Raw genomic sequence first — 16,420 nt, 5'->3', positions numbered from 1 at the left:
ATGAACAACTTTATACTTTCCATAAACTCTCAGCAACAATCCCTGAGAGAGAGAGAGAGAGAGAGAGAGAGGAGAGAGAGAAAGAGAGAGAGAGAGAAAGCTATTATTAAGTCAAAGTAGTTTGACCACGAAACTATTTTTAGCAATTCACCAGGTCAGAGTATCCAAACAGCTTTTGTCTTTTGTTCTGTTTTAGATTAAGTTGCGTTTTTTGGGGGAATTTTTGTGTGTTGTGTAAGAAGGAAGAAATGGTAACCTTTTATTTTAAAGATTTTAAATTATCAAGTTTATCAAGTATATGACACAAGGTAAGAATCTATTTTTAAGTCAAATATTTTCTTTGAATTTGGCATTATTCTTTATAATCACAAATAAATAGTATGCTTACAAACATAATGATAAGGTGTAGGAACAAATGAAATATAATTCATCTAAAGCTGTATGTGCAGATGAAAATATCGTATGACATCTACATATCAGTTTAGCTGGTTTCTTTTTGGAAATTATTTACAAATTGTTTTAAATTAGATTAAATTACATAATAACACATATATGAGAAAAATATTTCATAAACTACTTTGAGTAGGTGTAAATAATTTGCCAGGTTCCAGACCATAAGTATGTTTATGATCAAAATACCATATCTCTGAATATATAATATCAGCAATCTTACATATTTCCAAATTATTGAAGTAAGTATAGATTTAAACATAAACTAACATGAATTCAAATTTTAATATTATTATTAAATATTATTCATTTTAAAGCTCACTTTATGAAGTCAGTGGATATATATGGTAACAAAAATCATCTAAGTTATATATCATGTGGGTGTAATTATCAGAAAATGTTGTAAAGGAAATAGAAAACACAAAAGGAAAGATATAAAGATTTAATGGCAAGTGCCTAAGTAGTCCTTGGGTTATAAGACTGGTATGCAATGAAATACATATTTGAGAAACAGCTTCTTTGGAACAAACCTTTGTCTTATTAATCTTTTAAATTTCAGGGTTGAACCCAATATCTAGCCAATAGCAGATTTATTGGATTCAATCGAACCCACAGCATCCGGGTTTATAATAGTTGTTAAATCACATGAAACAGAAACACATAACCCATCCCTGCAAGGAAAAGAGCTAGAAGTACTAGTTATACTCTTTTTGGGACCATCTTAACAAACATGAAATGGATTTGATTAGTTTCATTAATTCCATCTGATATTCTTGTTCGTATAGTAAGAAAATATATTTGAATTTCCATCTAAAATACAGACTTGAAGAGAGCAAGCATTGTCTTTTATTTATTTTTATATCAATTCAACTGTCTTGTAGAGGGAGTTATGCATGTAGTAATAATGAAATGTGTCTATTAAACTGGCATTATCAAATCTCCTGAATACAAATTGGAAACATTTTCTGGAACATGATTTTTATATTTTTAACCAAAGAATTATATCAATATGCACATATATAATCCTATATATTCACACATAATTCCCATATGTGTACACATAAGTTTATGTTGCAAATAGAGGTGAAAACATGTTTCAGAATTAGTGCTATTTTTCCAATTTGGAGGGTTAACATTTTACCTTGAAACACATTGAAATTTATTATGAATTTTGGGTGTTTTTCATGAAAATCACCAGTATAATTTTTATTTATTTAAATATGATTTTGAAAAAGGAAAGACTGGGAATTCAAATAAAAAGAAATACATTTCACAGTGAAATATCAAGTGTCCTTTGAATCTTGTGTTTATATTGAGTTGTGGGAAGGAACTTTGAAGAGATCTCTTGAAACCTTTTGATATTTAGCAAGGCTCACAGTAAATGCAATGGATTTTTAACTGTATCTTGACCCTTGAAGGCTGCACTTGGGCCATTTTATTTGATTCACTCCTTTGCTAGTTATCTAGACAGGGATTGGGGAAATGTTTATCTAATTCCAAATGATTTTAAGCTCATTGATTAGGTCAAACATTTGGTTAGATTTAAACCAATCTGTGATTTCCAGGAAGATTCCTGAAGTGGATGATGCCTGCACTAGGTCTTATTTTTTTATTCTCTCTATATATTTTTTGTAGTGGTACAATATAATTATAAATTATAGTGGGTTTCACTATGCCACATTTGTACATAACTCCAACAGTTTTGTCCCCAACTTCCTTCACCTTCCTTCCTCTTTTCCCTCCCATTAATCCACTTGCTCTACTGATTTTCCTTCTACTATAGTTATTATGATGACTTTAATTAGTCCATTATAATCATATATGTAAGTGGGATTCTTTGTGTTATATTCATAAAGGACATAGCATAATTTGGTAGATTTTGTTCCTCATGGACTGGGTTCTGAACACTAATTCCAGAGAAGAATTCTTTTCTAACTCTAAGCATTTAATCGGGACACTGACTTCAAATGAAAGTCAGACTTATCATATTTCTATAGAGCTGTTGCTTTCCCTTATATTCTCTCTTAGAATGTTTCATCAGTGGGTGTCTCAAAGCCAGAACCTGGCGTTTAAATTTAAATTTTCACCTCCTGTACTCTTCTCCCACCCTATCAAATTGGTTTTATAGATTCTATTTAATCTCTTTGGTGTCTTTTCCTTGATTATGCCATTACCCTTGGCTATGATAACAACTGACTATTGGCTGGATCTCTGTTTTCACTCCCTTCTAATCCATTCTCAATTCTGCATTTCTATAATCTTTATAAAATGTGAAGATTAGTTTATAAACCTTTACATTCACCTGTATCCTTCAGGTCAAGCCCAGCCTTCTTCACCCAGGGTCAGTCATGATGTGCTGCCAATCTGCAATTCCATCCTCACGCCAGCCAGGGTACTTGACTGTCCCCCCCATCAACCATCTTCCAAGACTCAAATTTGAAAGTATTTCACACATAATGGTGGCAAATGCTGGCTCTTCTTCTTTATGTTGTCAAACCAGTCCTCTGTTGTTGTCTAGGAATTCATCTTCATCCTTCAAGTGTCTTCTTAAGTTTTAACCTTCTCTATGAAGCCTTTTAATGCACCACAACCCACCCTTCTCAGCTTATTTTAGCAGGGTAAATCCATTCTTTGTGTTCTGAGAGTCACTTTAGCATAGTTCAGACTTTGCAATTGTCCAAATTTTTGGAAAATTTTAAATTACTGATTTATTTTCTCCTGCATGGCCAATGGACTCCATGAGATTGAGAGCTATCTTTTGTTTATCATATGCCTGTACCTTTTGTAAATAACATTATTAAATATGTCATAATTTCACCATTTAAACTGTTTTAAGCACATAACAAATATTAATTCGTTCAGTTCTCAGACACAACTGGGTTCTATTGTTTTCCCATTTTGTAAAGAAGTAAACTGAGGTACACAGAGTTAATAACTCATTCAAGCTTGCACACTGGATTATTGGCATTACTAGGACTGGCATTTAGCAGTTGGGGCTCCTTGTTTCTCTGTTTAATTTCTGTGTTTTGTGACCTCTTTAGGAGGATTTGCGAATTCAGCATTTCCTCAACCATTATACCTAAGAACAGAAAAACAACCAGACTAAGCACTTTGTAATGACAAGTTCTTTGAACCAATTGCCTACCCCACCACATACACATAACAGACCTAATTCATGGCACCAATGGTCAACAACTAGTACTCAGATAATCTTGTTAATTGAACATAAACATATTCCAAAAATGAATATTTCTTTTTTCTTTTTCTTTCTTTCTTTTGTTTTGTTTTGTTTTGGATCATGTTCTGTACCTAAAACTTCCAGCAAGTCAATTTAGCATTTATTTATTTTTGAAGCCTCATTCAAAATATTCCTTGTGCTACATCTGTCTCCTAACATGTTCTTTATTCATGACATAGCTGATTTTTCCTGGAACTTGTTTATTCTACCACGAATTTACCAAAATAAATAGCCTTACAAAATGTTCAAAACAAGCTTCTTAGTCTTTTATCCATTGTTTTAATATTGACTCAAGATCTAAGCTTAAGGCCTGTTACCTGTTTATTTTTTGCCCTGGGGAAAGGAGCGCTGGCTTGAGTCACCTGTTCAGACCAATAAAAGGTGCCAGTGTTTTCTTGGTGCTTTTACACGAAGATTCTGAGAAGGCAAAGGATCCCAATGTGTAAATATTCACTACGTAGCTTTGAAAGCGGAAGGAACAGAAAATATTTATAGCTTGCCCCTCCCCAGGGGAGTGTGAGAATCCTAGTATGAAGGGGACCTTCCTGTAGCCAGAGGCCGTGACTCTGTGTTTGGACTGACTCTGCAACATTAGCTTCTAGTTAATGGGAACTGTCAGCTACAGTGCACCAAGCTGTCACTTTTATAGTGTGCGTGTTAAAGCCAAAATGATGAAATTTAATTTCTCCTTGATATGCCACCATTCCCACCTCTGAAACTATCAGAAATTATGGAGGGATTCAACATCCAAGGTAACAGTTTCAAAGAAAAAAGAAAATGACCAGGGTCTTGTTATTGCTGCTGGTATTCCTATTATCATTCCACAGCATTCTTTTTAAAAGCAACATGGGAGTATAAAAATGTTTAAATATTTGGTTGTACAATGACACAGGTAAGTTTTTTTTTTTTTTTAAAGAAGAAAGAAAGAAAAGGTGAAAGGCAAAGGAATAAAATGTATCAGGTTGATGGTTAGCAAAGTAAACACCTATTGATGAGTTTTAAAAGATGTATGTTGGCTTTTGTGTGGCAAATAGAAAACATTTCAGTGCTAATTCCCAGAGGTTGGTCACCACCCCCACTCCCAACCCCTTCCCCAGAAATGTTCTACTTTAAGGAGATAGAGTACAAGCTTCTAGCAGTGTTGACCTTGTGTGAAATATGCACACATGTAAATGTATGTGTATTATTATTTTAAATGTGCTTCATGTGGAAATGAATTCCAATTAATTTCACTTGTTTTTCATATTTTAGTGAGGGTAACCACTAATAAATTATCCTCTTTGAGTAGTGTACGTGACTGTTGTTTTGAATCACAAATTTGTTAGATTTGGGATTCTTCAGGATAATCTATTTATAAGGTTCGGATGAGGAGCCATAGGATTGTTATATGGCTGTTAAAGAGAAAGAATACAGAATGGAGTAGTCACTACAAATTGCTGTTTTATTTTTTGAGTCTATTTCAGATATTTATTGATATTAATATTGAGAGACATGTTAGAAACTAAGCTTATTAAATTACGAATATAACTTTTTTAATGTTTTTATTTAATAATCTCTGCATTTTATATCTTATCCTTTTTACTCAAGCAGGAAGCAAAAATTATAAATGTTAATTTATTCATTCTGGGTCTATCTGGATTTTATAGATTATGAAAACTGATGTACAAGAATATCTTGAAGCTTTCTAGTGCCTTATGGGGATCAATAATAAATCAGTTATAATGAAGATTTCAGGTTCCTTACCAGATAATGAATATGAAATAAAGTTAAATTTCACATTAATTACTATGTATGAGGATCAAACTAAATAAAGGAAATAACAATTCCTAGTAGCATACATTTTTATATTGTAACCTTTTTTTTCTGTTGGTTGTCTAATGTTAAATTAAAATAGCTAGTTGTGTTGGTCATGCTTGCATATCGATTCACTTCTACCCTTGGAAGGTCATCTGGTTCCTTATTTTATTAATTCCAGGAACTTTTAAAAGTTTCTTTGGCGGTGGGGGATGGGGTATGAAGTTATTTGGTTGGTTGGTTGGTTGGTTGGGGACATTTGATATGTGTGGTGGTAGCTTTGTGTATGTGGAACAACACTGGGTAGATTGTTTGTTGGTCAGTTTGTTGGTTGATTAGTTTGGGGGGCATTTAATTTGGATCAGGCTGGCTTTGGAGCAGAAGACTTGAAAGACTATTTTTCACTGAATAAGGGAAAACTGTGTTACTGTTCTAACTTCAGTTAAGACCTTAACACTTTCTCTTCATAGTAATTAACTGAAGATTCTGTAGCTCTAAATGAAAATAAAATCCACTTGAATTTGTAAAGCAAAGTGTAAAAAAACTCAGACTACATAATCAAAAATATTTAAAAAATTTGAATAAAAATTTTCTACTGAATTGAGTAGTTAGAGACATCAAAGAAATTGCCCTCTTTGGGCATTTTTGATGACTTTAAGTGGTGAAATAGCCAAATTCGAGACAACATTTATAATTCACATTGTGGAAAGCTTAAGGTCAGGCACCTGTTTTCTGGGTGTGTGCTTGCTGAGTGTGCAAACTTCTTCCCTGTTCTACCTCTCCAGACTCATTACACACCAGCTCTTAAGAGCCAAAAGGGCCATTGGCTACATCTGTTGCTGCTATTTAGGAAGACAGCAACACCTGGAACCCCAAGACAGTTCATATGGCTGTTTCTCTTTCAGTTAGGCAACTGAGAAGAGCTGTTATATAAAGTGTTCATTTATGCAAAGTCATTTCAGTCTTAAGCTGTTTATATACAGAAACTTTGCCAACATTATGAATTTAGCTTACTATGTTGTCAACCAAGAAATCAAGCAATGAACATATTTACATGCTCTGAAAGTCAGTAATTTTGGTGTAGTTGACACCCAAAGAGAGGCTCCCCCATATCTCCTCCTTCAACCCCGCTTAGCAATATTTTGAACCAGTTCTAGAATCTTTCTCTGAGGGATAGCCTCTTTCATTCCGCAGATGTCTGGCCATGGGAAAAGTGTCCTTTATGGGAAACTGAATGGGCTGATCTTGATGATTGTGGTACTTGTTACATATAAGCCTCCAATAATCTGTTTTTGGCAGAATCATAGATTAGTTTTATGATCCTTATATTAACCAACCAAGTTAGTCAGGCATTACATAGCATTTACATGTCATAAATAGTTACCCATTGGAAATCATAGTTGTGCATCATTGTGCAATGCTCCAGATGTTAGCCCTATTATGTGTATCCTGTGTGGCAGTTTAATAAAGTACCTAGCCTAGCAGATGCCTAGGATAAATGATCATCAGTGGCAATAAATTATAAATATCATAGTCTCAAAATTATGATGGTAGAGTCTCAATAAAATCCATGTGATAATTTGTTTAAAAAACAAGCACAGAAATTATGTTGTCACAGGTGAGTTGTGGCCTGAATGTTTGTGTTCACCCTAAAATTTATATGCTATAACTTAATACTCAATGTGATTGCATTAAAAGGTAGGTCCTTTAGGGAATGATTAGGTCATGAGGCTCTCATAAATAGGATCAATGCCCTTATAAAAAAGGTGCCAGAGAACTGCCTTGTCCCTTCCACCAGGTGAGGTTGCAACAAGAAGGGGCCATCTATGAACCAGAAATGGCTCCTCACCAGACATTAATCATCCAGCACCTTGAACTTGAAATTCTCAGCCTGCTTAACTGTGAGAAATAAATTTCTGTTATTTCTAAAATACCTGGTTTTTGTGTTTTGTTTTAGCAGTTTGAAAGGCCTAAGAAATTTTCTCTGTATCTATTTATCTATCTTTGTAGCTATCTCTATATCTGTCCATCTATGTGTGTGTGACATATAATAGTGTACTTATCTAAAGGTTGATACTGAATGTCAAGTTAAGAAATAAATTGTTTTTTGACAATATGGTTTCCAGTTGCATCAGGATGTTGTCTTCAATCCAAGACTCCTCCAATTAGGACCTGTCATTTTTGAAATATAATTTATTATCAGGGACTAAAGACAGCTTCCTCAGTAGCAAATACCAAGTACCAACATTAAATCAGTATTCCTTTTCCTTCTCTTAATAATCAGGATCTTTATACCTATCCTAAGAAATAATCTCTCAAAGGAACACTGTCAAAGAATATCCATTTATGATACGAATCTTTTGAGGTATGTGCCTTAATATAAGGGTCCATTTCCCCTATTATGTATAAGGTTTTTTTTTAAATGAATGATAATATCACAGCTTAAAGAGTCCTAAACAATATTGTTTCAGCCACACGTAGCTGTCATAGTCCTATTTGCATAAGATATGTAGATATCTACATATATGCAAATATGATATATGTATTATCTATAGATATGTGTATATATTTGTTTATCTATATATTTTTTTTTCATTTTAGTCCAGAAAGCTGTCACTATGTTGGCAGTATTTCATACACTAATAAAATAGCAAACACACAAACACACATATGCACACTCTTGTTCTGAAATAGGCAGGCCATTGTTTTATACATGAAGTGACAATAGGTGCTATGAGGACAAACTGACTTCATAGCCCACTTGTTGCCCCATGTGGCCCAGCCACTTGTTCTGACATCATCTCTTAAATCCTGAAAATAAATCTGATATCAACACTGTATCCATTGTAGATCCTCTCTAGTAATGAGAGAGTTCAGGGAAACAAATCACACGTCAAGGCTTCTGACTTTGCTGTTTGGGAATAGAGGAGAAAAAGGAAGATGCAGCCTCATAATTTTAAGTATAGTCTCTTTCTTGCCTGTTCTTTTCACAAAAAGACAGCAGAATTTGTTCCTGTGTAACAAATATGCTTCTTGTGTTTTGAAAATATTTATCAAGGATTTTTGCATCCCATTTTTCTTCCAAGAATGCTGAATCACGACTGCTTTAATAGAATAAAGCAAGCTGACAGCCCACATGCAACCTGTTATCAAGATGCTCTTGAAAATATGTTCTATTTCTAAGTAGTCAAGAATCTTGTGTTTTTAAAAAATTCCCTTACCATCAAGCTCTCTCCAATTGAATTGCCCTACTCAATACAGTGCATACTTAATAACAACCACTTTTCTTTCAAGAAGGACCACTTTACCTATGGCTTGTATTGGAACCAAGGCTAAAAACCACCCAGCACTGGGGACGCTTTTAATAATCATTCTAAAAGTTATTCCTTTTTAACATTTGTTTCATTGCAGTATCCTGGAGGAAAACAGGATTAATCCAATCTGAAGATGGAAGCAGAGGAAGATTGAGAAAGAGTGGGCACTCAAAGCCTCATCAGGTGGAGGTCAGCAGCTAACACCAGAGCACCTTACCCAGCATAGCGGAATGTGGAAACCTTCACCCACTGTGAGGCCCTCCACATTCTCTGAAAGGCAATCTTCAGGCAGCAGGGAGGACACAGGAGTGGTGTCAATGATGTTACATATAAGTTCCTGTCTGTTCTAAATTACTGCTGCTACACCTGATGAAACAGGCCTGAGCACAAGTGTAGGTGGTGATCAGATTTTTCTTACTTAACAAAATTGAGTACGAAATTCCTTTTGAGAAAATAAATATCAGCCTATTTCCCTCTTCAATATTTTAATTTTTTTCTCTCTCCCCTTCTCTTCCCCTTCCCTCCCTCCCTCCCTCCCTCCCTCCCTCTCTCTTTCTCTGATGTATTTTGCACTTTTCCACTTTTTCTCCTAGGCTGTTGCTTTTCCTTCCCCCTCACTTTCTCTTTTCTGAATCAGAGTTCTCCCCACCTCTTTGGGTTCTGCTTAGATGCTACTATTTTGCTTTGATTAAATTCCATCTCCATACCCTGTATTTCTCATCAAATTTTCCTCGCTTGAAAAATATATGTCATTAATCATATAGATGACATAGACAGGGACTAGTTCAGGTAAAGTATAATCAGAGCCAGGAAAAAAATTATGTTACTGATGCAGTTAGTAAACTCTCCTTTGTATACAGACTGTTACTTTGAACAGAGGCTAATATTTATTGAATGTTTTCTGTATACCAGGCAGTTTTAAAGTTTTGAATGTGCTGTTTCATCTAAAATGTTTTATAATCCTAGGAGCCAGGCTCTGTTTTAAACTGTTTACATATGAGGAAACTGAATCTCAGAGTATGAAACTCACTTAACCTAATTCACACAGCTGAAAAGTGCCAGAGCCGGGACCTGAACTCAGGAAGTCGACATGCAAAACTTGTGTTTCTTGTCACTTAGTTATCGAGTCATACTCTGAACCAAAAATTGTGCTGAAAGCTTATTATTAGTCACACCCAAGCCTTGTAAATGCTTGCGAGGTAGATAGCATCAAGTTCAGAGGATTTATTGTGCTTGCAAGTAAGCACAAAGGGCTGGGTCAAAATTTTTTTAGGTCCAGGATTGTTTAGTATATCACCACAATACCAACCTGTTTACAAATGTATTCCTATGTATAATGATTAGGGGTCATATTAAACACATGGGGCCATCAGAACGCTTTTGTACAAAGTGAATATTAAGCACATGCTATCGGCTGCTGTTTTATAACTTTTTTTGTTTTGTGGGATATTTTTTATAGGATCAATGTCCAGTTTGCTGAAGGAACTTTTTCTAGCATAACAAGGCTATAGCTAATGAATTCAACATGAATATACACAGTAGACAGCTAACAGGTAGACAGTTAAAGTCAATTATATTGATGTTATTAATGAGTGTAGGAGAGATTGAGAGTATTCAGTAGTCATCGGAGCCAGATCTCATGACCTAGATTTGATCCAGGGTTGCTTTGGAAACAGAGGCATTTGATTTGCTATTCCTAGCAAATTTCTTTGCTTAGGCTAAATACATCTGGAATATTTTGTTCTCATAGTGTGAACTTCGGGTTATACTTTCATCATGGAAACAATCATCTGGCCACTGGATGCCACTGTTGCTCAACCAGAAGTCACAAAATAAGAATTCCTGTGGCCATACAATATTGCCCAGTTAAAGAGCACTAATGCTATTACTGCCTGTGGATTTATGCTCTCAAAGTGTTTATTTTTATAAATGCAGTTCCTCTATGTGAGTTGCACGTGCCAAAGGCAGGTAAAGTTGAGAAAATATGTAAATGCTTAGCAATTTAATTTTTGGTGCATTTAAATTTCAACTGCCCTACCATAAAACTATGCCTCCTCCACCCCCACCTCCTGTCCTAACAGTCTCTACTAGTTATCAGCTAACGTTGCAGAATAAGACCCAACAAAGTATCATGGCCTCCAGCTATTAGAAGGGCCTCTTCATCCTAACAAAGACCCCAGGGCGAAAATACTTTGCACGAACAGTCACTAGAATATTATCCAGACTCTAAGCACTGCACTGTGGATTGAGTCCCACCATTCCTTCATTTTTACTAGGCACAAATAAATTACAAATAACCATTGTATGGCTTTAAGAAGCAATATAAAAATAGTGTGTGTTGGGAAAGATCAGATAAGGTTTGGGAGTAAAACACTGAGGTAATAAATAAACATGAGGTCAGTTTAGGAACAGCCATAATTGCTTTGTATGACAAGATTTGCATAGCAAACACTTCTGATTAATGTACAGTGAAGGCCATGGGAGAGGGAACCAGCCTCAGTATCTTTGCAGAATTTGTGCCTTCCAATATTGGAGGTGTTGTTCTTGCCAGCACAATTAGTCATTGTGTACTGAGAGACAGAAAGAGCCACAGTCCCTATTTAAATATTTGAAATTATTTTTACTCACCATCTATGTTCATTTTATTTATGTGATTAAAAAAATCAAAGTGCCAATTTCACATTAGTAGTGGATTTCTATTCTTCATTTTAACCATATTTAGAAAACAGGCAGGTGAGTTTATCAGGGTGCATAATACTTTGCACACATGCATGAAATATGTCAACTACCTAAAAATCTCTTTGTTGCTTATTATGTTGGAATATAACACCTTTATAGTCTGTCTTTTGACTGTAATTAATAGTTTGCTGTCATTGTTATTTTTTGACTTCAGTGAAATGCTGTGCTAAATAAGTATTTTAAAAACATGTTAAATACTTCTTTAAAATTTTTATTTTTATTTTCTCCTTCCATTTAAAATGGAGCACAATTATTTTCTTTCAAAAAACATAAACACTTCAGGGAAAAGTACATGAAAGTGTAAATGGAAGAGGTCATATTTCCTCTAGAAATATTTACTTTGGGATTTTTTTAAATGTCAGCATCATACTAACATGGAAAAAGACAGTAGAATACTAATTATGTTTGGTAGTACAAGAAAATAAAAGTAAGTAAAATTTTGGTAACATTGTATATACATGTATATGTTTATATAAATATTTATGGCAGTGGCTAACATTTCACAGCAAATAGTAGAAGACAAGGTTATGTTTAAATGTAATTAAAGTCACAATTAAAATTACTTTTGGAGTCAGTAGTAAATACTGTTGCTGATTCATGCTTTCAAGTAGTAATTCTGTAAGAGTTATAATGCAAAAGACATGATGACAATATTTAGAAAAAATATTCTGAAAAGAAGTAATAGAGACAGAAAACATTTACCATTATCATCATATTTTTAGCGTAATGCATAACATCTTCTCCAGTGTGCTGAGAAGTTCCTAAATGGAGTGATAAGTAAATGCAGTAAGACAAGTAGTAATTTCATTTGTCTAAAAGTATTCATTTAGCAAAGTAACATTAAGCGGTATGAAGCAACCTCTCATACTTTCTCATTCTATCTAATAGACAACAATAAATTATCACAATTGTTTTATTTTCTTTCAGTATTTGACTAGACAAAGAACATTTTTCTTTATGAATGTTTACCAAAAAGACTGCATAGAAAGAATATGAAGTCAGCATGCTTAAATCAGCTAAAATAAATATCAATACCTTGCATTGTGATAATACCTGTTAATACAATTTTGGGGAAAATATACATCAAACACAAAAGTTTGTTAATGGCAGTACTTTCAACAAAGTAAGCAAATATTTTAAAAAGTATGTAGTGAAAAATTTCATCATTCCACAAATTGCATATTGTACTATCAATTGTTTATAAATTGGTTTTATTTTAAAAGTAAGTTAGGCTCATCATGGAAATCCAGAAATGATCAATATGCAATATGGATAACAGTTATGATAAAACAAACATTATAATACAAACATGTATTTAAAACAAACATGTTAACAATGTGTTTTTAAACACACTGTATATTTGAGAAAATAATACTTAATAGTTAGGTTCATTGAACCAAAAATATTTCTCTAATTTTATAAAGCTTTTGATTTTTTTCCTTACTAAAAAATTTAAATTGTTGCTGCCAGTTTTTCACTGAGTTCTACACTATCAGTTGCTAGGATATGATATCTCATTTTTGCCATATTCCTTTGGTAAGTAGCATATTATCAACATATTCATTGCATCTGTAATTTTTAAAATTAACATAATAGTTGTACATGTTTTGGGAGTACTTTGTGATATTTTGATACATGCATACAATATGTACTGATTAAATCAGGGTAATTTAGCATTATCTATCACCCCAAACATTTACTATTTGTGTTGGAAATAGTTCAAGTCCTTTCTTTTTACTATTTTATAATATATTATAAGTTATTTTTAATAGAACCCTATTATGCTATAGACCAGTAGACCTTATTCCTCCTCTCTGACTATATTTTAATACCCAATAAGCAGCTTTCCCTAACTCCCTCTTCCCTACCATTTCCAGCCTATGGTAACCAGTATTCTAGTCTCTACTTCTATGGATCAACTTATTTAGCTTCCACATATGAGTGCGAACATGTGGTATTTGTATTTCTGTGTCTGGCTTATTTCACTTAATATAATGTCCTCCAGATTCATCCATGTTTCCACGAATGACAGAATTTTATTCTTTTTTACTGCCAACTAATATTACATTGAATATTTATATACCATATTTTTGTTATGCTTTCATTTGTAATAGACATCTAAGTTGATTCCATGTCTTGGCTGTTGCAAATAGTGTTACAACAAACACGTGAATGGAGATATCTCTTTGCCATCCCTATTTCCTTTCCAGTGGACATGTACTCAGTAGTAGAATTGCTGGATAATTTGGTAGTTCTATATTTTAGTTCTCTGAAGAAACTACATATTATTTTCCATTATAGCTTACTAATTTACATTCCCACCAACAATATGTATAACTTCCCTTTTCTTTAGACTTTGCCAATAATTTTTTTTATTCTTTTGATGTCATTCTAAATGAGGTATGATGATATTTCACTGTGGTTTTTATTTGTATTTCCCTAATGATTAGTGATTTTGAGCATTTCCTCATATACTTGGTTAATGTCTTATCTTGAGAAATGTCCATTAAGATCATTTGTCCATTTTGAAATCAGATTATTGTTATTGTTATTACTTGCTCTTGAGTTGTTTGAATTCCTTATATATTCTGGATAATAATTCTTTGTTACATGAATAGTTTACAAATATTTTCTCCCATTCTGTTCTCTGTACTCTGTTGATTGTTTCATTTACTGTGAAGGAAGCTTTTTTAGTTTGATATAATCCCATTTGTCTATTTTTGCTTTCACCCTCTGTGTTTTGAGGTCTTATTTTTTAAAAAATCTTTGCCCATCCCAATATCCTGAAGTGCTCCTCTTTTGTTTTCTTTTAGTAGTTTTATAGTTTTGGGTCTTATATTAGGATTTTAAATTACATTTTTTGATAAATTTTGAATTGATTTTTGTTTGTGGTAAAACATAGGGGTCTAGTTCATTCTTCTACATATGGATATCCAGTTTGTCACTTATTATTCATTTATTAAAGATGGGTATGTCTCTGTTGTATATTCTTGGAGCCTATATAAGCAATTTAAATATTCAAATGATGGATGTGAATAAAATTATATTCAAGGATGTTTGTCTTAAATGATACTCTAAGACATCAGAAGCAAAGATATGCCAACCAGTGTTTGTTTCTTTTATGGGATGTCAAAAGGGAAAATGTCAGTCTATCCGTATACATTAATAATCTTCCTTCTGAAGAAAATACATAAATACCACCACACACCTTTTTATTAGTTGGTTCTTGCTCATCATCAAATATGATTAGTTTAAATTTTGCACTATCTTCATTTTTTATAAATAGTATTTTGTGAGATTCAATAATTACAGAAGCTCCGTTTATGGGCCCTCTCCATTGATGAATCATAGTATTAAATGTCTTAGAACATTCTTTGAGACCCATAAACTGGGAATGTGGAAAATTGTGATTCAGTCAAGGGCAGGACCAAGAGGAGAAACTGGCAGATGTCTTGGGCCTCAGGACATATTTTTTAGAAGTGAGGAGGGGCTCGGTAAGTTTAGGTGCCAAGAAAACTTAGGTGCAGCAAAGGAGAGGGAACAGGGTTTGGGTGAAGCAAAGGAGAGGGAACAGGGTTGTACTGAGAAGAAACTGATCAGGCAAGAAAGAGAAGGACTGTTAAAATGTTGAAAGATAAGGACTCAACATGTTCAAGATACTCTCCCAACTCCTAGAAACTTCTTGCTGAAGCTTTGAATATTCATCTATCCCTCTACAAACCTGAGAAGAAAATACATGGTTTCTAAATAATTACTTTCGTCGACTGTTTGGCAGGAGTTCAAGAAAAATTCTAAGAACTCTTTGTAATCATATACAGAATAGCATCCATTTTGGGGTGTTTGGCAAATATTATTTTTCTTTAATTATGGTTAATTTGTGTATTAACTATAACGTGATTAAACACTTTGCAAAGTTAACAATGTAGAACTAGGGAAAGAAACCTGAGAGGTTATTTGAAAAGTAAATTGGCAAACATTTTCTTGATTCAGACTTCAGGCCAGGTATAATCATAGCCAAAAATAACCTCACTAACTTATTTATAAATGTATAGATATGCAAAGAGAGAACCGTCTCTTTCCTTTTTAGTGAAAATTTGCTTTCTTTTTGGATAAGCAAAGCTGTAGAAAAAGCTAGATGGGACACAAAAGTTGGTTTAAGAAAACATTACAGAGCAGATACACAACAGGAACAGGTTTTACTACAAAAATCACTTTTGCTTATTATTATTATTATTTTTTTTTTTTTGGAAAAGACTGCTATGTCCACAGAGCTGATATTGTTTTTAAAGTTTCTACTATAAACCAAAAATGTCCATTAAAAAGTTGAGCAGACACTGATTAATAAATGTAAAAGCAACACAGATTTGATATATTTATGTTCATTCACTCCTCCTTAGCACTTAAAAAATTAAAACTTAATCATGTACATGGAAAAAAATAACACTAACCAAAAGCAAAATATTCTTGGGGAGATCCTTTCTGGATATTAAATTAACTGAGGTAATGAAAACCATTTCTTTACTAGTGTCTATTTATGCAATTAAAATGTTTGACTTTTGAAAGTTTATATTTTGATCTTGAAACTTTGAAAGTCATTAAAATATCAGAGAATCCCAGGATTCATGGAGTTAATAGAAAATGTATTATTTCACACGTTTAGTTAAACACATCAACATGTGTCTGTCATCTGCTTGACCATCATAATACTGAAAATAATTTAGATTTATCATAATATAGGTTCCCTTAGATTGAAGGAAGAGTAAAGATACAAATTTTGATTACCTCATAGAAATATAATAGTGAACTTATTATCTGGATATTTTTCAAAGGCTTTTCTATGGAATGAATCGTTGCATCCCCCCAAATTCTTATGTTGAAGTCAATC

At 33.4% G+C, this 16,420-nt stretch overlaps 1 long non-coding RNA gene across 1 annotated transcript; it reads left to right on the top strand.

Moving 5' to 3' along the window:
- The first annotated feature begins 156 nt into the window (after positions 1-156).
- LOC308631192 lies at positions 157-14,589 on the top strand. The gene is made up of 2 exons (XR_014018136.1): positions 157-308; positions 8,894-14,589. It is a non-coding gene; the product is annotated as an uncharacterized lncRNA (long non-coding RNA).
- Positions 14,590-16,420: the final 1,831 nt, after the last annotated feature.

This window comes from Spermophilus citellus, assembly GCF_964194105.1.
Source record: "Spermophilus citellus genome assembly, chromosome: 11".
NCBI classification, from domain to species: Eukaryota; Metazoa; Chordata; class Mammalia; order Rodentia; family Sciuridae; genus Spermophilus; species Spermophilus citellus.
Note: the sequence above shows the minus strand (reverse complement) of the source record. Positions and strands in the feature narration are given on the sequence as shown.